Below are 11,617 nucleotides of genomic sequence, written 5' to 3'. Positions count from 1 at the left end.
AGCTATGATGTGTGAACAGTGTGTAACAGGAAAGACGTCTGAGACAGTGATGAACCTGCAGAGAAGGACCAGCTCAGTCTGCAGCTTCTCAGAGCTTTATAATGACTTTCAGCTCATTGGTCAGTGTCCAGGCCTCAGCTTGTTGGTTCACTCTCACCACAAGATGGCAGCACAGCACCGACACTGACGCCTGAAGCAGCAGGTGGTGAGAAAGATAGAAAAGACATTGCTGCTGCAGCATGGACATCATCAGAGACCAGTCTCACTGCTCCAATAGTGTGTTTCTGAAGAAATGCAGGGCTGCTCCCCTGGAAACTGAATGGACCTCATATCAAACTTCTGTGATGTGGAAACCTGAAAGGTCCAGGTCACAGATGGTGAGAACGGACTTTTCAGTGAAGCAGGAGACGAACCGTTTCCAGCTGTTAGATTTGGAAATAAACATAGTCACATTCATAGACTCTGAATTTTTGAATCAAACACAATGAGAAGATCAAGTTTTTAGAATTTTTATTAAGATCATTGAACAATCAGACATTAAACTAAAATACATTTCAGGCATGTTAAAATTCATCTTTCTGCATTTTTGAAAGTGCAATAAGGATCAAAATGTCAGAGCAACATCATTATCAGTGAATATGCAGCAGACATTAACCAACAAATCCCATCAGCCCCATAGGTCTACATCACATCTTCTAACCTGCAAAACACAGAAACAGGTCAAACAGACAGAAGAAGAAGAAAGTAAATCAGCTTCACTATCAGCTGGTGACAAAGCTTCTACTTTCTGCACATCACTGTGGTGTGTTTGCACCTTTAGTGACATGATGTTACTTTCTTCAGTCTGAGACACTGGGCAGAGAGAACGAATCATGTTGGTTGATGAGCAGGTTCAGGTTGTTCTTGATCTTGGAAAAATGAGGCTTTATGTTTAGGATTGGTTCATACTTTGAGAAAACATGATCCACAAAATAACGAGCCATAGTATTTCGGTCACCAGAATCACAATATAATATGCGACTCAATTTATGTTCACAATGTTCCTCAGTGTTTTCCAGAGAACATATTGGGTAAATACATGACAGATAAACACACATCTGGAACATATCCAATTTAGTCTTAGAGATCTTAAAATTCTTGTATTCTGGCAGTAAAACATCCAGATCCTCCAAATACAGATCAATGGCATTACTGATTGTTTGAAGATAGTCTGATGTAGACTGTCCAGTCTGAGTTTGCAGCCTCGCCTCATGGATCATCATCTGCAGGTGGAAGGAGGCTCCATTGACCCAGATTTTAAGTCCACGGGTGCTCATCTGTCCGTCATGCAGCAGGGAGTTTCTGAGGATGGTGAGTTGACCACTCAGCTGCCGTTCTAGTCTCTGTATTTCCCCTGATAACTGCTGCTCGTTGTTGATGAACATGCGATGGCGCTTCAGATACTCTGACATCGTGTCCCGGACAGATGAGGCTTTCTCTTCACCAAACACACGTCGGAGCAGGCTGTAGGTATCAACTGCAGCTGAGTTGCTTTGGATGATGAGCTCCAGGATCATGGAAACCACCAAAGCACCAAGTCCAACAGCATTTGGGATCGGAGTGAACCGACCCAAAGCAGGGCCCAGTTTGCCGATGTTGCCTGGCATAGTGGCCAGTTCTTTATACTGGTTTCGCAGTTTATAGTTAGAGTTGGTCCCTGAAAACATCAGCAGAGACTCATCGATGCCCACGTCTGGTAGAACACATGAAGTCGGAAGTACTTCATTATACATCTGAAGAGATGTGCTGTAATAATCCTCTTGTGAATATCCAGCTCCCATGTTTCTTCTCTCAATCTGTGAAGGTTCAGTCAAAGTGCAAATGTCCCAGGACCAAGACCCTGAACACCAGGCAGCTCAGGAAGCACAAAGATACAGCTCAGTTCCCTCATTTCTAACCAGGAGCAGGACACCAGAAACCAATCAGCTCTCTGCAAAATGAGGTGGATTTGTTTATTCTTCTCTAAAGCTCCAGTCCATCCAAAGTCCAGAGGTTTAGAGCAAATACTCATCTCTACAGGACAGAGAAACAACAGCAGATCTGTCAGTTTATTTTTAATTCATATCCAAGCATTTTACAAATTTTACATTTCTCTCTGCTCCCACATGTTCTTCCATATCACATCCATCATACCAGGAAAAAAAAAGTTAGATAATGCAAATATCTGAGTGATTATGAAGATCTACAGAAGACCAGATTTTGTTTCATAAATGAGGAGGGAGTTAAAATAAACAGATCTGAAAATGACCAAAACCTAAAAAAAACAGGTCTTTTAGATTTGAGGTGACCCACTATGATCTATGAACAGTGTAACCCTGCTTAGATGTGAGTTTTATGGACATAAATCCAAATACACTAGGCAGTAAAACAGATCTTACTAAATTATTTCTTTTCTGGAGAAAAAAGACAAACAGCTGGTCTCTGAGCGTAGTGTGTATTTGTGTTCTGTGTGATGAACAGTCAAGACGAGAAAGGGGAGAGACAGCAAAATGCAAAATATAGGTAAAGCAGAGTAAGATGCTACGACACTATTTTATGATCAGGTTGTTTCTTCATTAATTGGTGTGCTGAGGTAGTTTATTCTAATGTTATCTGTCTTTTGTTTTCCTGTTACCCCTGCAACATGTCAACCAAAATTTCTTCTGACCTTTTAACCACCTTTCCTGTTGCAGTGTAGTTAGTAACATTAGCATTAGCTCATTCACCTACACACTGTGCTCATTGTTCAGGCAGCCAGTCTATCACACAGTGGCAGATGGGTCTCTCTCCTGTGGAAAAGCAAACCGGGTCTAACGAGGTTGCAAGCTGAAACAGCTCTGAACTAGCACTTAGCTCATGATGGTTGGAAAAGGAGAAGGGAGATTTATATGTAACATATCATGGCCTAGGAAGCTGCGTCAGACGTTTTTTGATAGACAATTCAAGAGCAGTCAAATTCTTCTTTTTCTGACTTGGAATGTCAAAGACTTAACGGTATATTTAGACAACCATAACCAAACATTCAGTTCATAAAGTGATCACTTTAGATCAGTTTAGAGTCAATCCAAGGTTCAAGATTTTTGAAGGAATCAACTTTTCTAAGCTTAACACCCACAGAAAAAATAAGCGACCGTGTTGCCACGGAAACACCATGCAACAGGACGAGGACATCTTAAGTACAAGTTTGTTATTTTAAAACCAGTTTTTAACCAAGTTAAATTCAGCCTGTAAAGAATTTTGAATTTGTAATTAATTTAGAATTGGATTTGTCAGTGACAGTGTCAACAGCGTAGAGCTGAACAGAACCATTAATAAAGATAGAATACAGAAGTGGTCCCAAAGTAGAACCATGTGGAACACACTTTTAAATAATTAAAAACACACTAATGTCGATTATGAAGATAGACATTAAACAAAAGAATAAAAAATAATAATCATGATTTCAACAATGACCAAAACAATCGTGATTATGATTTTTTCAAAAATTGACCAGCCCTACGTTTTACCGAATATTTCAGCGATTACTCGAGTAATTGGATAAAATACACTTTTGCATTTTTAAACATGTTTCCGCAACTTAACATTAGAGCTAGGCTATACCTAGTCATCCATATTGACTACCGACATTACACATATACATACATTCAAACTAGCGCTGCTGAGTTTATCTTAATTAGCAATCAGGCTAATATCAACGTTGAAGTTCCCAGAAGACTCGAGTCGCAAACGGACAATGACGTTACCTTGTGTCGGCTCCGCTGGGTGAGCCGGTCTGGTTCACAGCTGGATGCTTTAAGACTCAGCTTATTTGGTGCATTGTTTACCTGCAGTTTAACATGAATTATTCTTTTAGTTCACTACTTCATGTTTCCAACGGATGTTTTCTGTCCAGATGTTGAAGCATTGACAAAGTGCTGCTGTGGTTCGTCAGTTCTCCTTTACACTGCACACATTGCACCGTGTTGTCATCTTTTATTAAGTCTGAAACGATCCCAGACTTTGGACTTTTTATGCCTTTTACGGACGGTTTTTGCCATGGCGCCAACTTTTGATACGGAAATGCGTTGTGCCACAGTGATTAAGAAGAAGAAGAAGAAGAAGAACTTTATTAATCCCCAAGGGGAAATTCAGTTGTTACAGCAGTTATTAAATTTGAGATTATTTAAATTATATTGATTAATAGTAATTCATAAAGTAATTAATAAAGTAATAAAGTAATTAACTATTTATTTGGGGGGGGGGTTGTGTGTGTGTGTGTGTGTGTGTGTGTGTGTGTGCGCGCGCGCGTTATTGTTTATATTGAGGAATTATAGAGTCTTATGGCCGTGGACACAAAAGACTTCCTGAATCTTTCAGTCTTGGCTTTAGGGGGAATTAGTCTGTGGCTGAATGAACTTCCCATTGGCCACAGTTCCTCATGAAGTGGGTGGGCAGGATTGTCCAATATGGAGTTTATTTTGTCCACCATCCTCCTCTCTGCCACAGTCTCCAGACTGTCCAGTTCCAGTCCAACAACAGATTTTGCCTTCCTGATTAACTTGTTTAGTCTGTTGGCCTCACCAGCCACAACTGCAAAGAACAGTGCACTCGCTACTACAGACTGATAGAACATCTTCAGTAGCTTGTTGCACACACTAAAAGAACAGAGTCTCCTGAGGAAGAACAGTCTGCTCTGTCCTTTCTTAAAGAGTGCATCTGTATTGTTTGACCAGTCCAGTTTGTTGTTAATGTGGACTCCAAGGTATTTGTAGGAGTCCACAATCTCTACTTCGTCTCCAAGGATGGAGACAGGGACTGGGGTCTTCCTGTTCCTCCTAAAGTCCACCACCAGTTCTCTGGTTTTCTTGATGTTGAGCTTTAGACAGTTGTTGTTACACCAATCAACAAAGCTTTTTATCAAGTGTCTGTATTCCTCATCGTTATTATTGTTGATGCATCCAATGATTGAAGAGTCATCAGAGAACTTTTGGAGGTGACAGGTTCCTGAGTTGTAGCGGAAGTCTGAGGTGTAGAGTGTAAACAGGAATGGTGCTAGTACAGTTCCTTGAGGTGTACCGGTGCTGCTCATCACCACATCAGATATGCTGCCATCTAAGCGAACAAACTGTGGCCGCCCAGTGAGGTAGTCTTTGATCCACTGCACCATATCTGCAGGATCTTCCATATCCTGCATCTTTGTACTTAGCGGGTGGGGCTGAATAGTGTTGAAAGCACTTGAGAAGTCAAAAAACATGCCCTGCCTCTCCAGATGGGAGTATGCTCTGTGCATTAAGAAGATGATGGCATCTTCCACTCCGATGTGTTCTTGATATGCAAACTGCAGGGGGTCCAGAAATTCAGACACTTGGGACCTCAGGTGTTGCAGGACCAGTCTCTCAAACACTTTCATGACATGTGATGTTAGCGCTACTGGTCTGAAGTCACTAAGGGTACTGGGACGGGTTCTTTTTGGTAATGGGACAATACAGGAAATTTTCCACAACTTGGGCACCTTTTTGAGCCTCAGAGAGAGGTTGAAGAGTTTCTGAAAAACCTCTGCAAGCTGTCCAGCACACACCTTAAGTACTCTGGGACTGATCTCATCTGGTCCTTTTGCTTTGTTGGCCTTTAGTTTAGCTAGTTCCTTCCTCACCTGTTCTGTGGCAAAGACTGGGCCTGTGTATTGTGTTGATGAGGAGTCAGATGATGAGGGCAGGGGAGGAGTTATTGGAGGTGAGGTATACTTCAATGTTGTATGGCTGCTGTTAGAGGAGATGGTATCAGTGGGCAATGGGGAGGCAGCATTGGCAGAGATGTTGGGTGGGGGAATGTGAAGAGACCCCAAGGCATCAGCTAAGGTGGTGGAGGGAGGAGGAATGGTGTGTGAGGACACTGGGTCAGAGTAAGAAACGGAGGTGGTGTCAAATCTATTAAAGAACAGGTTAAGTTCATTAGCAAACTTTGAGTCTCCTTCTACAGCAGTGTGTGACTTCTTATAGCCAGTCATGATTTTCATCCCATTCCACACCTCTTTGATATTATTCTACTAAATATATTAAGTTGTGGTCTGATCCACCAAGTGGGGGTAGGGCTGAAGAGCTGTATGCCTCCTTCACATTGGCATAAAGGAGATCAAGAATCTTATTTTCTCGTGTTGCACAGTCCACATACTGTTTGAAGTTGGTCAGAGTTCCCAAAATACTGACATGGTTAAAATCCCCATTAATTAGTCTGAGGGCACTGGGGTGTTTTGTCTGGAGACCAGCGACAACTGTGTGGATGATGTCACATGCACCCTGTGCTGCAGCTGATGGAGGAATGTAAACAGTCACAACAATGGCATGTGAAAACTCACGGGGCAGGTAGTATGGCCCATATATGATTATGGTCCGTGTGGAACAATGATCCCTGTGCTGAGCAGGTCCGATAAACACAAGTGATAGAAATTAAACAAACTTTGCCTCGAGCATCTTTTGTAATCGAATTCATCAAGGATTCGCTGCAGCTCTAGTTGAAACATTACTGTGAATGTACTGTGATATATAGTTCTGTTATAATTTGGTTCTGTTTTTACTGTTTTAAACTGTTCAGTGTTGAATTTACATCTGATGGGAAAATAAAATCATTTCCTCACATTATTTTAATTATTTTAGGTGATTTTATTTTATACATTATTTTAGTTTTCCAGTGACAAAACAGTTAAACCCTGACTTACATGGACCCTGTTAATAAACTGCAACACAAACAGTGTGGACATCAGGTTTTATGGGAATCATGAAGATAAAGTTCAACTTAGTCTTAACAAAACAAGAGAAGGACACCAGTAACCAACCTGATTTCTGAATATTAAGGCATATTTGTTGATTCGTCTCTAAAGGTCCAGTCCAACAGAGAAAAGACTACAGGTAAAACTGTAAGACCTGTCAGTATAATTTCTAATTCATATTCAAGGTGTTGCAGATTTTACAGTTGATCAAACAAATCAAGGCTCTCTAAGAGCCTACAGGTTCTGGGAGCCTGCAGGTTTTGTGCAACACAAAGTCATTTTAGTGGGAGACTGGCAGACAGAACTCAGCATAACAAGCCTGAGTTTTCAGCAACACTTTAAGGGCACAGATCCTGGGAGATAAAAATGCACCACTGAATCTGTGATGTTTGGTGCACAAGATGAGGTAGATGTCAGCTTGTAGATGAGTGTTTGCCTCAGCTGCACAGGTTGTGTAGTGGAGACTTTCCAGCCTGGTGTTTGGTGGTGAACCTGCAAGTTGGTCGTGCTGCCTGAATGTCTTATTGGACCATGGGCTGGAAAAACAATACTGTCTTCTCCTTTCAGCTTACTCTCATTCAGGGTCACCACAGCAGAGCGATTGATCCACATTGTTGATTTGGCATAAGTTTTTTTTTTTTTATGTCGTATGCCCTTCCTGAGGACTGTGGCCCCTGGTCCTCCAACTTGGTCTCCCATCCAAGTACGAACCAGGCACAGTCCTGCTAAGCTTTTGAGGTCAGACCCTATTGGGCTGGAATAGTAATATTGTGTTGTTTTAAAAAATATCTATATATATCTAAATATTGATATTATTCTCTTTGCACAGCCTTAGTCTTTTGTTGGACAGTCTTTATCTCCATGTTGTTGGATTATTGAATATTGAGAGATTATTGAGAATCAAACAATGTGAGGAACACCTGATGTTTATATCCATCCATCCATCATCTGTACCCCCTTAGTCCTAACCAGGGTCCCAGGGACCTGCTGGAGCCTATCCCAGCTCTCTTTGGGTGAAAGGCAGGGGTCCACCCTGGACAGGTCCCCAGTCCATCACAGGGCCACATAGAGACCAACAACCTCACACACTCACACTCACTCCTATGGGCAATTTAGAGTCACCAATCAACCTGACATACATGTTTTTGGACTGTGGGAGGAAACCAGAGTACCTGGAGAAAACCCACACAAGCACAGGGAGAACATGCAGACTCCACACAGAAAGGCCCCTGATGGGTTTCAAACCAGGAACCTTCTTGATGTGAGGCAACAGTGCTAACCACTAATCCACTCTGCTGCTCGTTTATATCCTGTCAGTGTATATTTATGGGCACAGGGAGTGGGAGTTTGGACATTTCCAAGGACCCAGGACTCTCAGGAGTCCAGGAAACTCATCTACAACCTTATATAGGCAGATCAGAATTAGATTCTTTTATGGGCCCAGAGTCTCTGACAGCGCCCCAGTTTACAGGTGGAAACCCATCATCTCCACCAGAGTAAATTCAGATAAATCAGATTACTGGTGTATCCTGTCAAACCTTTCAAAATAAAACATAAAGACAGAAATGAATCACAGCTGCTTCCTGTCATCGTTGTACTGCTGTGTATGAGGCTGTTCTACAATAGTTCAGCCTGGATTTGAATGATCATCTGAATGATCTGTGTCTTTTCTCCAGGTGAAGGAAAAAATGTGAGTCATAATTCCTTATTAAAGATATGTGTTATTGAACATGAAAAAGATATATTAAACGTCTTTTTGGATATTCAAAACTAATATATTACTAGTCAAAACTCAGTAAATGTCTGAAATTGGAGTTTTGACCAGTCAAAAATACATTACAGATATCTTAAATGTCATTCTAACGATTCAAAATGTAGTCGTACATATCTGGAGTTAAAACTAGTCACACTGCAGATTTGAATTAGTCAAAATGTACTTTCAGATACCTGAAATGTCATTACAGCCATTCAGGTAAAATGTATTTGATGAGAAAACGGTTGGTTACTATGATGTGTGAACAGTGTGTAACAGGAAAGACGTCTGAGACAGTGATGAACCTGCAGAGAAGGACCAGCTCAGTCTGCAGCTTCTCAGAGCTTTATAATGACTTTCAGCTCATTGGTCAGTGTCCAGGCCTCAGCTTGTTGGTTCACTCTCACCACAAGATGGCAGCACAGCACCGACACTGACGCCTGAAGCAGCAGGTGGTGAGAAAGATAGAAAAGACATTGCTGCTGCAGCATGGACATCATCAGAGACCAGTCTCACTGCTCCAATAGTGTGTTTCTGAAGAAATGCAGGGCTGCTCCCCTGGAAACTGAATGGACCTCATATCAAACTGCTGTGATGTGGAAACCTGAAAGGTCCAGGTCACAGATGGTGAGAACGGACTTTTCAGTGAAGCAGGAGACGAACCGTTTCCAGCTGTTAGATTTGGAAATAAACATAGTCACATTCATAGACTGGATTTTTGAATCAAACACAATGAGAAGATCAAGTTTTTAGAATTTTTATTAAGATCATTGAACAATCAGACATTAAACTAAAATACATTTCAGGCATGTTAAAATTCATCTTTCTGCATTTTTGAAAGTGCAATAAGGATCAAAATGTCAGAGCAACATCATTATCAGTGAATATGCAGCAGACATTAACCAACAAATCCCATCAGCCCCATAGGTCTACATCACATCTTCTAACCTGCAAAACACAGAAACAGGTCAAACAGACAGAAGAAGAAGAAAGTAAATCAGCTTCACTATCAGCTGGTGACAAAGCTTCTACTTTCTGCACATCACTGTGGTGTGTTTGCACCTTTAGTGTCATGATGTTACTTTCTTCAGTCTGACAGTCTGGGCAGAGAGAACGAATCATGTTGGTTGATGAGCAGGTTCAGGTTGTTCTTGATGTTGGAAAAATGAGGCTTTAAGCCTGAAACTGGTTCATAGTTTGAGAAAACTTGATTCACAAAAGATTTAGCCAAAGTAGTTTTTTCACCAGATTGACAATATGACATGTCCACTTGGTGTTGACAGTGGTTCTCATAATTTTTTAGATAACACACTGGTATAGCACATGATATATACACACAGTGAGTCCACAAATACAGTTCAGTATTATAGATCTTATGATTCTTGTATTCTGTCAGCAAATTATCCAGGTCTCGCAAATACAGATCAATGGCATTACTGATTGTTTGAAGATAGTGTGATGCAGACTGTCCAGTCTGAGTTTGCAGCCTCGCCTCATGGATCATCATCTGCAGGTGGAAGGAGGCTCCATTGACCCAGATTTTAAGTCCACGGGTGCTCATCTGTCCGTCATGCAGCAGGGAGTTTCTGAGGATGGTGAGTTGACCACTCAGCTGCCGTTCTAGTCTCTGTATTTCCCCTGATAACTGCTGCTCGTTGTTGATGAACATGTGATGGCGCTTCAGATACTCTGACATCGTGTCCCGGACAGATGAGGCTTTCTCTTCACCAAACACACGTCGGAGCAGGCTGTAGGTATCAACTGCAGGTGAGTTGCTTTGGATGATGAGCTCCAGGATCATGGAAACCACCAAAGCACCAAGTCCAACAGCATTTGGGATCGGAGTGAACCAACCCAAAGCAGGGCCCAGTTTGCCGATGTGGCCTGGTGCACTGGCAACCATTTGCTTATACTGGTTTTGCAGGTTATAGTTAGAGTTGGTCCCTGAAAACATCAGCAGAGACTCATCGATGCCCACGTCTGGTAGAACACATGAAGTCGGAAGTATTTCATTATACATCTGAAGAGATATTCTGTCATAAGTTTCTTGTGAATATCCAGCTCCCATGTTTCTTCTCTCAATCTGTGAGGGTTCAGTCAAAGTGCAAATGTCCCAGGACCAAGACCCTGAACACCAGGCAGCTCAGGAAGCACAAAGATACAGCTCAGTTCCCTCATTTCTAACCAGGAGCAGGACACCAGGAACCAATCAGCTCTCTGCAAAATGAGGTGGATTTGTTTATTCTTCTCTAAAGCTCCAGTCCATCCAAAGTCCAGAGGTTTAGAGCAAATATTTATCTCCACAGGACAGAGAAACAACAGCAGGTCAAACCAGATCTGTCAGTTTATTTTTAATTCATATCCAAGCATTTTACACATGTTACACTTCTCTCTGCTCCCACATGTTCTTATATTTCACAGCCTGATAGTTTCAGGTCCATCACACTTTCTGACCCTGAGTCTAACTTCTCTGAAATTTGAGGAACCAGCAACAAGGGATATTGCAAATGAGCGATTATAAAGATCTACAGGACATCAGAAATTGTTTTTAACAAGGAGGATGTTAAAACAAACATCTGGAAATGAGCAAATCTCAGTGAAACTACTTTATAAATTTGGCTGCAAATAATTAAAGCTTTAAGAATAAGATAAGACCTTTATTTGTCCCACAATGGGGAAATTGCCTTGTTTCAACAACAAAGTACAAGTACACAGCAGAGAGCCAAAAGTAGCAAAGATGTAAGATAAATAGAAGTTAAAAATATAGTAAGTGGAATAAAACTATAAAGCTACAAAAACTATAAGTGTGTACAATATGTGCCTATGGGCATGTACAGCACATGGACATCACTGGATAAATAAATAAATAGCAGGTAAAGTGACTACAGTATATTGCACTGATGGGATTCACCTTATAAGAGTCTGACAGCAGCAGGAAGGAAAGACCTGTGGAATCTGTCCTTCACACAGCCAGGGTGGATCAGTCTGTCACTGAAGCTGCTCTCCAAGGCAGACAGAGCATCATGCAGGGGGTGAGACTGATGGTCCAGCATAGATGTTAGTTTAGCCAGGACCCTTCAGTCCAAGAGTCCATTCTCTCA

Source organism: Mastacembelus armatus, chromosome 5, assembly GCF_900324485.2.
Source record: "Mastacembelus armatus chromosome 5, fMasArm1.2, whole genome shotgun sequence".
NCBI classification, from domain to species: Eukaryota; Metazoa; Chordata; class Actinopteri; order Synbranchiformes; family Mastacembelidae; genus Mastacembelus; species Mastacembelus armatus.
Note: the sequence above shows the minus strand (reverse complement) of the source record.